At 47.9% G+C, this 10188-nt stretch overlaps 1 long non-coding RNA gene across 1 annotated transcript in view; it reads right to left on the minus strand.

Moving 5' to 3' along the window:
• Positions 1-7971: 7971 nt before the first annotated feature.
• Positions 7972-10188, minus strand: part of LOC102762310 — a 13466-nt gene continuing 11249 nt past the window's right edge. Inside the window, exon 3 of the long non-coding RNA XR_001512639.1 lies at positions 7972-8135. This is a non-coding gene — a long non-coding RNA (uncharacterized LOC102762310). The remainder of the gene's footprint in view (positions 8136-10188) is intronic.

Below are 10188 nucleotides of genomic sequence, written 5' to 3' on the forward strand. Positions count from 1 at the left end.
TAGAACAAGAAATCATCACATTTGTATGGAACCACAAAAGATCATGAATAGCCAAAGCAATCCTGAGAAAAAAAGAGCAACGCTGGAGGTATCATGCTACCTGACTCCAAATTACATTACAGAGCTACGATAATCAAAACAACATGGTATTGGCAGAGAAACAGACACACAGATGAACTGAACTGAATAGCGAGCCCAGCTATAAAACCACATGTACCAGTATATGAACAGATAATTTTCGATAAAGGAGCCAGAAACACACAATGGAGTAAAGATAGTCTCTTCAATGAATGGTGCTGGGAAAACTGGAAAGCCATATGCAAATGAATGAAACTAGATTATAGTTTGTCCCCAGGTACAAAGGTTAATTCAAAATAGATCAAAGACCTAAATATAAGACCCAAAACAATAACTTACATAGAAGAAAATATAGGTACCAAACTTATGGACCTTGGTTGTAGAGAACATTTTATTAATTTGATCTCAAAGGCAAGGGAAATAAAGGCAAAAATAAATGAATGGGACTATATCAAACTATAAAGCTTCTGCTTAGACATAACACCAAAAACTATAAGTCCATAGAAAAAAGTATAGGTACCAAACTTATGGACCTGGGTAATAGAGAACATTTTATGGACTTGACCCCAAAGGCAAGGGAAATAAAGGCAAAAATAAATGAATGGGACTATACCTAACTAGAAAGCTTGTGCACAGCAAAAGAAACTGACAACAAAACAAAGAGGCAGCCAGCCAGATGGGAGATGATATTTGCAAACAATAGCTCCAACAAAGGTTTAATTTCCAAAATATATAAAGAACTCGTAAAACTCAACACCAAACAACCCAATCACAAAGTGGGGAGAGGACCTGAAAATACACCTCTCCCAGGAAGACATACGAACAGCCAATAGATATATGAGAAGATCAGGGAAATGCAAATCAAAACTTCAATGAGATGCCACCTCACACCTGTTAGAGCGGCCATTATCAATAAGGCAACCAATAACGAGTATTGGAGAGGTTGTAGAAAAAAACATTAATTGCTGGTGGGAATGTGCATTGGTACAACCATTATGGAAATTCGTCTGCCGATTCCTCAAAAAATTAAGAACAGAGTTTCCATAGGACCCAGCAATCCCTCTCCTGGGAAGACACCCGAAAAACTCGAAATCATGTATTCACAAAGGTATATGCACCCCTATGTTCACTGCAGCATTATTCACGGTGGCCAAGACATGGAAACAACCAAAATGTCCTGCAATAGAGGACTTGATAAAGATGTGGTCATATACACAATGGAATACTATTCAGCCATAAGAAAGGATGGAATACTGCCATTTGCAACGACATGGATGGGCCTTGAGAATATTATGCAAAGTGAAATAAGTCAGTCAGAAAAGGCTAAGTACCATATGATTTCACTCATATGTGGGACATAAAACTGAAACTCGTGAACACAAATAGCAGTGTGGTGGCTGCCAGGGGGGAGGGGGTCCTAATATCTGATGACAGGAGATTTGACTTTGGGTGGTGGGCACACGGTGCAAAAACACAGATCTTATAACATAGAAAGCCACACCTGAAACCTATATGGCCATCTAGACTAATGTCATCCCAATAAATTTAATTATATGCATATTGGATAGATTTATCCTATTTACATGTGTTAATTTGGATTTATTGATTATATTTCTATTGATTACATGTCAAAATATACTTCGGATAGATGGGGGTAAATAAAAGTATTATTAAAATGAATTTTACCTGTTTCTTTCACTTTTGTAGTGTGACTACTAGAAAAAATATGTACATATATAGTTCCCTATATATCCCTACTGTGCAGCCCTGAGCCAAAGGGTCAGATCTAAGCTTTAAGACGTTCACCCTGGAGGCATCTTTGAGAGAGGGCTGGAATGGAGAGGCCCGCTAGGAAACAGATGCCGATGTCCGGAATTGTACGAAGGGGAAGGCTTGGTTTTTTTTGTGACGAGGTAGAATCCAGGAGGGATGTGCTTTCTCATGTCCCTCAGCTCAACTGCTAAATAAACACACAAATACTAGTAACAGGCAATGATTAACACACCCTGACCACCCTGGTAGGTCAAGGTTATCAGCACTGCACAAGCCACACTGAAGAGCTTTTTCCCAATGTAATTTTCTAAAAAAAAAAAAAAATCTCCTAAAATTCTCATGAGACCACTTGTTATAATTCCCATTTTACAGATGAATAAACTGAGGTTTAGAAAGTTATATCACTGGCTCAGGAGCATGTGACTTACAAGTAACATGGATAGAATTTGAACCCATGACTTTGATTCCAGGAGCCTGAGAGCCAGGATATACTCTCTGGGCTGCTTCTGCAAGCAAATGGGACAGGCTAGCACGTCCCAGAAGGGGGCATCAGAGAAATCCCCCCCCCACCCCCACACAGGAGCCTGTTCTCTCCTGCACCGCAGCATTAGCCCAGCTATGAATGGCCTGTCTGCACCACGAGTTTGAGTAAGGAACAATTCACCTAGAGCTGTGGTCTGGGGCTCACAGGAATCAATAGCTCAAAGATGACTTCCAAGACCAGCATGCTCTGCGATGATTATAAGATTCAACCAACAGAAACATCAGGTTTCACAGCCTGGTCCTGCTACTGTCCCTCTCCAAGCCTTGGTTTCATTGACTAGAAAATGGGGGGTAAAAACAAGCAGCCGTGGTCAGAGCTAGGAGACACTGGAGGGAAAGGCAGGTCTGTGCCTGGCACAGGGCAATTGCTCAGAAAAAAACGGCCTCTGACAATAGCTCACTGAGTCCCCATGATAACCCTATGGGGTGGAGGGTTTGAGCATGATTTAATGGGAATGATAATTTTCAGTTTTCAGATGCGGAACCTGAGGCACAAAGACATTAAGAAACTTGTCTAAAAACAAAAAGAAACTTGTCTAAGTCCCTAATTTCTAAATATTAGAAGTGGGATTCTAACCGAGGCTGGCTGGTTCCAGGCTCTGAATCTTATACCACAGATGATGCTGAACAATTCGTGAAGCCTTTCCTTTCTTTTTCTTCTTTTTTAATGACACTTTTTATCTTAGTTTCTTGAGGAATGAAAGGTACCTGCTCTACCTGCCAAAGGCTTTTATTTAAAAACATACTTTATTGATTTTTTTTACAGAGAGGAAGGGAGAAGGATAGTCAGAAACACTGATGAGAGAGAAACATCAATCAGCTGCCTCCTGCACACCCCCCACTGGGGATGTGCCCACAACCAAGGTACATGCCCTTGACCAGAATCGAACCCAGGACCCCTCAGTCTGCAGGCAGATGCTCCATCCACTGAGCCAAACCAGTTAGGGCCTGCTAAAGCCTTTGATAGCAGCCAATGGGATAGTCACATAGCTGCCTCTGTATGGGTACTGGCCATTGCCAAGAAAGCACCAGGCAGGTGACTGCTCTGATGACTCAGGGCCTCAGGGTGCTTGGGGAGATGAAAATAAGCACTGGACCACCACCAGCAGCAGCAGCAGCACCACCACCACCACCACCACCACCACCACCACCACCACCACGGGCCTCAGGGTGCTTGGGAAAATAAGCACTGGACCACCACCACCAGCAGCAGCAGCACCACCACCACCACCACCACCACCCTGCACCCCAGTCCCTGCCAGACAGAAGCCCAGAGCTGCCTCCTGGGGTATATCCTGGGCTCACTGGAGGCTGCTATGCTTCTGACCGCTGGGCAATGCTGCCCTCTGGTGGAGACAATCAGCATTCAGCCTTGACCTTCCTGAGCCCCACTCCCAGGACTGGCTTCCAGGCCTTGCCTTGGGGGCAGATACCCCACAAGCTCAGTCCCCAAGGGGACCCCAGTAAGCCAGACCTCTCCATCCTCTAGGTTCCCTTGACATCTGGAATTGCCCATCCCAGAATCTTTCAGCTGTCGGGCTGTGCTAAGAACCCTTAGCAAAGAGAGCTCACCCCAAGAGCTTGGGTCCCCAGTCTCCTTCAATCAAGCACTAGGCCGCTACACCCAGCTCAGTGTTCTGAGCTGTGTATTCACTCCTGAAATGTGGTTACATTGCGCTGGAATCATCCAATACTATATGAAGGCACTGATACAGGAAGTGTTCCTGTCATTTTTCTGTTTGTGGGGTACAGGAGGAAAAATGAGGCATTGGATCATCCCCAGTATTATTCACGACTCTTCCTCGCGCATGTCGTTCTGTAAAGACACACCTGAAAGAGAAACTGGAACTCTGTTTTATTAAAGGAAATTATGGACTAGAAAGAGACTAATGCATCTTTTTTAAATGCACTTTCAATTGATAAGAAAAAGTTGACAGTCAAGACCCTGGAAACAAGAATCTCATTGCTGAGCACTCAGCGCCCCCTTGTGGCTGCTCTCATAACAGCAACCCCAGCCTCCACTCAGCTTACCCTCATTGACCATTGAAGACTCATTGGGAATTTATCTGCACCTTGTATCTCAATGAACTTTGTAATGAAATCTCTCCCACTACCTCCATTAATTTTAGCATAAAAAAATGGTGGGCACACAGATGAATGGGCCCAAGCAAGAAATGTGAATGTACAAGTATTCTTTATTCATAACTGTCCAAGATATTCTAACCTGAGCCCTGGGATCCTAAAGGCCACGTAGAGATTTAACTAATTATCACTTTTTAAAATGTGCGTGTGCTTTTCCTCTTCTCTACCTTCTCTCCCTGGTAAGATACCTTCCTATTTCTCAGGTACCAGCTACCCTGACTGGGCAGGTACACTTCAGTGGGAAGAGGTAGGGGACAGAGAACACAGCCAATGAGTGTCCCAGCCAGGGCTGGGGCCCCAGGCTCCTGGGACTTGCCCACTTACGCACATTGGCTGCATTTGTCCGTTTGTGGGGAACCTGTGCTAAGTTCAAAGACCAATTAAAATACTACCGAGGCCTCCACTTCAAAAGAATGAGAGCCTTGTGAATGCATTTCTAATGACATCAAAATGTGCTAACTGGTGACATCAAAAGGAAAGCTGCAACTGTGGGAAATAGTACACAGGAACGTTATATCCACAGCCAGTTTCAGAGTCTGACTCCTTTGGGATCTAAGGAGTGAAAAGATTACGACCGCCTCCATAATCATTTTAAAATAAACAGAATAGAAAAATAAGTAATAAAATCCTCCCAAAGTTGTCTCTTTCCCATTGTGACTTTTTTGAAATTATTTTATATTTTTTTAAAAATCAAATAATGTATTTTGAAAAATGAGGACTGACTCTGTTTCAATACTGCCTGACATAAAAAACACATACTTAGTCTGCCTATTGGTGAATCCAGCTCTGGATACATAGAAGATAAGGGTTTGTCCTTATCATCTATGTATCCAGAAAATCAAGAAAACTTCCCTGAGAAAACGACAGCCCCTCTGAGAGCTTCAAGATGAGAAGGCGGTGGGGGAAAGGAGGACAACCAAGTAAAACTGGGCAGAGGACGTGGGAAGATCCTGAGGCAGCCTGGAGCTTGGGAAAGCAAAGGCCGAAGGGAAGCGGGTAAGGCTGGAACGGGACAATAGGGACTGTGTTACAATAGGAGGCTGCGGCTGCGCCACCTTGAGGAGTTTTGTCTTTCTCCTCCAAGCAATGGAAAGCCGTGGAAGGGTTTTGATTAACAGGGCATGGTGACAAAATCCAGGTGGTGTTACAGAAAAGCCACACTGGCTGTGTGTGGAGAACGGGGAGGAAGGAGGACAAGAGTTCAATTAGGAGACATTAGTCGCCACGAGAAATGATAGGAGCTTTGATTGAGGATGTGGTGGTCAAAATAGAGAAAAGTGAATCGATTTCAGAGGTACTTTAGATTGGGTACAGGTACCAGGAAAAAGGAGATGTCAGGGTGCCTCTTAGGTTTCTGGCTTGCTGGAACTGAATGAATAGGGGTGTCATTCATGGGGACAGGGCGTGGCAGAAAGTGTAAGTGAACCCCAGTATCTATTTTCTGCTTCTCGCTTTAGTGATGGCATCAGAGTCTTCTCGTGGGCCACTTGAGATCTTCGCAGGCTCGTCTACCTCTTGTTCCAGCCTTGAGAGGGCTCTGGTGGACCCGAGCGGAGGGCATACAGTCTGACCTGTGACCCAGGCCAAGCCTGTTTCCCTCCCTCTCTGGGGCTTCCCTCTTGATATCACTGGGGCCCACATTCTTCCATGGAAATACAGAAAAACCAAAGAGTTAGCGCCCCGGGGACAAACTTTTGACCTGCATTCTCTCCCAAAGGGCGGGTCCTTAGGGAAAGTTCACACAGCTAGAGGTAGTCATGCTACAGGTTGGGCGATTCATAGTTGCATCCTCCCACCTCTCTCCCTCCTGTCTACCTGCTCCCTGAACCCACTTACTCTTCCTTCCCGAAAACAATCGCACTGAGGAAGTGTCGTAGTTTTGTGGTGCAAAATACTTACTGCCACTCCCTGACATCTGCCTTGGCCATGTGACTTGCTCAGGCCAAGGACATGGGTCCCTTCCAGGCAGAAGTTGGGGTCCCAGTGCTCTGCCAAGAGCTTCATTCTGACCCCCCCACCCCTACCCCCGCCAATTTAAGCTGGTAACATCCTTGCAGACACAACTCCCCCATCTCCTTCCACTAACCAGCCCCTCCCCCCACACACTCTGACACCCGCTCCCTCCTCCCAACCTACACCAATCATTTTCTTACAAATTACTTGGCAGGGAGTTAATGTGCTGCCTGTCAGCCTCTCTCCTGTGGTGCTTTGAGGCCTGTTTAAATCTCATTATTAAAACATTTATGCTTTTTTTTTCTAATGTCCTTACACAGACGCATAGAGCAGCACATTGCTTAGCGCGGATTAATTCAAGTCGAGCGGAGCGGCCTTTCTTATCTGACGGCCTGCCCACATTCAACCACCTTTTGACCTAAGAGAAAAAGTGTCCATTTCCTCTGGCTGGACCGAATCGTTCTATTATGAAAAGTAACCTCTTGGCTTCGGAGGCCTCGCCCTGGCTTGGGATTTTAGGGGAGAACACAATAGGCCAGCCTTGCAAGGGTTCCCCTTGCTACCTCTTCTGCTCTGGTCCTAACCCTCAAAAGTCCCGTAGCCCTTGCATCCCACACCCCTCAGCGGAAGTGTGGGTAGCTATTGAGGGAGAAAATTGCGTCTGGAACATCGGCTCCTTCCAACCTCCTGACCAAGTCCTCCCCTCTCATCCTTCACTGCGAACATTTTCGAAGATTCAGTGGAAAAAAGAAAAGCAACGAGAGAAAGTATTATCTGCTGAGAATCCGCCGTGCCAGCTTTGGGCCACGCACGAGTAGCGCACAAGCTCATGTGAGCCTCAGCGGTTCTCAACCTGTGGGTCGCCAACAATGAAAATACACCCTGCCTATCAGATATTTACCTTACGATTCGTAACAGTAGCAAAGTTACAGTTATGAAGTAGCCACGAAAATCATTTTATGGTTGGGGATCACCACAACAGGAGGAGCAGAGTTACAGGGTCGCGGCATTAGGAAGGTTGAGAGCCACTGCTCCAGGACAACCTGGCAGGTGAGGGCTCCCCATTTTCCAGACAGGAAGTGCCGGAGATCACTCAGCAGCGATGGCCAGCGTCCCCCGTGGGGCCCTGTCTGTCTCCGCAGAACCAGCCTGCTCTGTGGTCCTGGTCCCCGTCACACACGGAGGATGGCGAGGACAGCAGAGGGTTCCACGGGCACGCTCCAGTCCTCCCGCTCAGGCTGGCCGACTTGGCACCGCCCAGCTGGCAGGGGCATGCTCATGCCAGGCGGCTGCATAATCAGAGCCTAAGCCTTAACCACTATCATTTTAAAGATTCTTATTCACAGTTATTTCAGCTAATTAAGCCTTGAGCGCTGGCCAGCTCGGCTTGCGTCTCAGACAGGGAAGGCAGGCGCGCTCTTGCTGGGGAAGCTGAACGCAGAGTTGGCAGCTCGTGAGGACTGGGGGCCTGGGGAGGGGGCAGAGGGAGCTGGGAGGGGCGCTCCACCTCCACCGCCACCTGCCTCCAGGGGACACGAGAGATCTGGTCCCTTCCGTGGGAAAACCCTCCGACTCCTGTCACCTCTCAGGAAGGGGCAGCCTTCCTCCATAGGGCCAGCAGGGAGGAGCCAGGACTGGCTTGAAGCCTGGGGTGAAAGCCAGGAGCAGTGAGTTGGAGTCCAGGCAACCTGGCTTAGGTGTGAGGGTTAGAGAATCCCCTACCCACCCGCCCCCGCCCCTGCCCAGTTCTCTTCGTATAGCCCAGTGATGGCGAACGTTTTGAGCTCGGCGTGTCAGCGTTTTGAAAAACCCTATGCTGTGCCAGCCGAGACACTAGCCTTGAGCCAAAGGTAGATATTTAAATGCAAATTTTAATTAGTTAAATTTAAATTAGATTTAAATGCCAGTGCCCCTGTCATACAAGCCACATTCCGAGTGCTCAACAGGGCTGCTGTATTGGGCAGGGCAGCTAGAACGGGACGCCCCCCTCAGCATGGAACATTGCACTGGCCAGCAGCGCCCTGGGACAGGGTAGGAGCACCATCACCCACTCGGGGATGCAAATCCCACACTGGGGTTTACTGGTCATCCTGGCCTCTTTACGCTCAGTTTTCTCATCTATAAAATGGGAATTACAGGGCTGCTCACAGAGGTGTTGTAGAGACTAAGTAAGTGAGAAGTGCGTGTCTCAAACACTAGGTGTGGATTGCAGACTGCAGTGAGTCTTGGGGGCCGTGTAGCCACACTGACACCAGGCTTGCGTGTCACACGGCAATGTCACCATTGCTATCTCCTTTGTTTTATGATCACTCCCTGGGACAGGCGGGGCTTGAAGATCAGCTGAGCCATTTCATAGAAAAACAACCCAGAGGTCACGTGATTTCCCCGACTGCCTGGCGGAAGTAGGATTTGAACTAAGTTAATAATTCAACTAACGTGTCTGGATTCTTTCATGTCCAATGTCTTGAAACGACATGAAATGTCCTCCTTCAGCCTTAGCCGAACCTCATGAGGTCAGGAACCCGCCCCCGTGTTAAGAGTGAGTCCCTGAGAGGAAAGCAAGCCCAATGCTCGCTAGCACCTCCGCAGCATTCACTCCGGGCCAGGCACGGTTCTGAGCACTCGTCCAGTCTCCACAAAAACACAGTGGCGCAGGTACCCTTAACGGTCTCCATTTTAGCGATGAGGAAGGCGAAGCACAGAGAGGGTAAGTAAGCTTCCCAAAGTCACACAGCCAGGAAGTGGTGGGGTCTGGACATGAGAACCCAGGAAGGCTGACTCTACCCTGGCTTGTGAGCTCTCACACTTCACTCACCCACACCCCAGTTCAGGTGAAGGAAGCAGGAGGACAGCAAAGTCCCTGTCAGCAGGGTGGGTTCCTCCGGAGGCCTCTCTCCTTGGCTTGTGGATGGCTGCCTTCTCCCTGTGTCTTCCCAGGGTCTTTCCTCTGACTTGTCTGTATCCAAGTGTCCTCTTCCTTTAGGACACCGGTCACATGGCTTAAGGCCCACCCTTAAAACCTCATTTAAATGTATGACCTCTTTAAAGACCGGATCTCCGAAGGCCACATCCTGAGGTCCGGGGGTTAGGACTCTAGCATGAATTTGGCAGTGAGGGGACACAGTTCAGCCCAGAACCCCCCTGCCTCTCTCCTTGCTGCCTGATCCATTGCTTGGCCACCTGGAGGAGCCAGTGGGAACGGGAGTTCCGGCCACAGGGCTGTGGGGAGCTGGTGGACGGGGAGGAGGGAGCAGGGAAGTAAAACTCTGGGAACCAAATGACAGCCTAAATCACTCTCTACCTGGGACAATGGAACCTGAGGGGGGGCGGGGGGAGCCATTATTATTCATTGTTGTTTATAACCCACTACCTTCTCTCTGCCAGGCCCTTGAACACATCATCTCCTTTAATCCCCTCAACAAGCCTGCAAAGTGGGTATCCTTACCCCGTTTTATAAGTAAGAAAAACGATAAACTATCTGGGGTGGAGAAGCCATGGAGCTAAGGATCCTGGGTCCGAACTGCACAGTTAAACAGCCAAACATTCCGTCCTGTTTGTTTGGTTGCCTTGCTCCTTCCCAGCACAGAACCTTCGCAGATGCTGTTCCCTCCCGCCAAGGATGCTTCCCATCCCCACGGTCCATTTGTCCCAGGAAATTCCTGCTCTGCCTACAGCTACTCCTGCTCTACTCAAGCCCGT

Source organism: Myotis davidii, unplaced genomic scaffold (assembly GCF_000327345.1).
Source record: "Myotis davidii unplaced genomic scaffold, ASM32734v1 scaffold874, whole genome shotgun sequence".
In the NCBI taxonomy this organism is placed as follows: Eukaryota; Metazoa; Chordata; class Mammalia; order Chiroptera; family Vespertilionidae; genus Myotis; species Myotis davidii.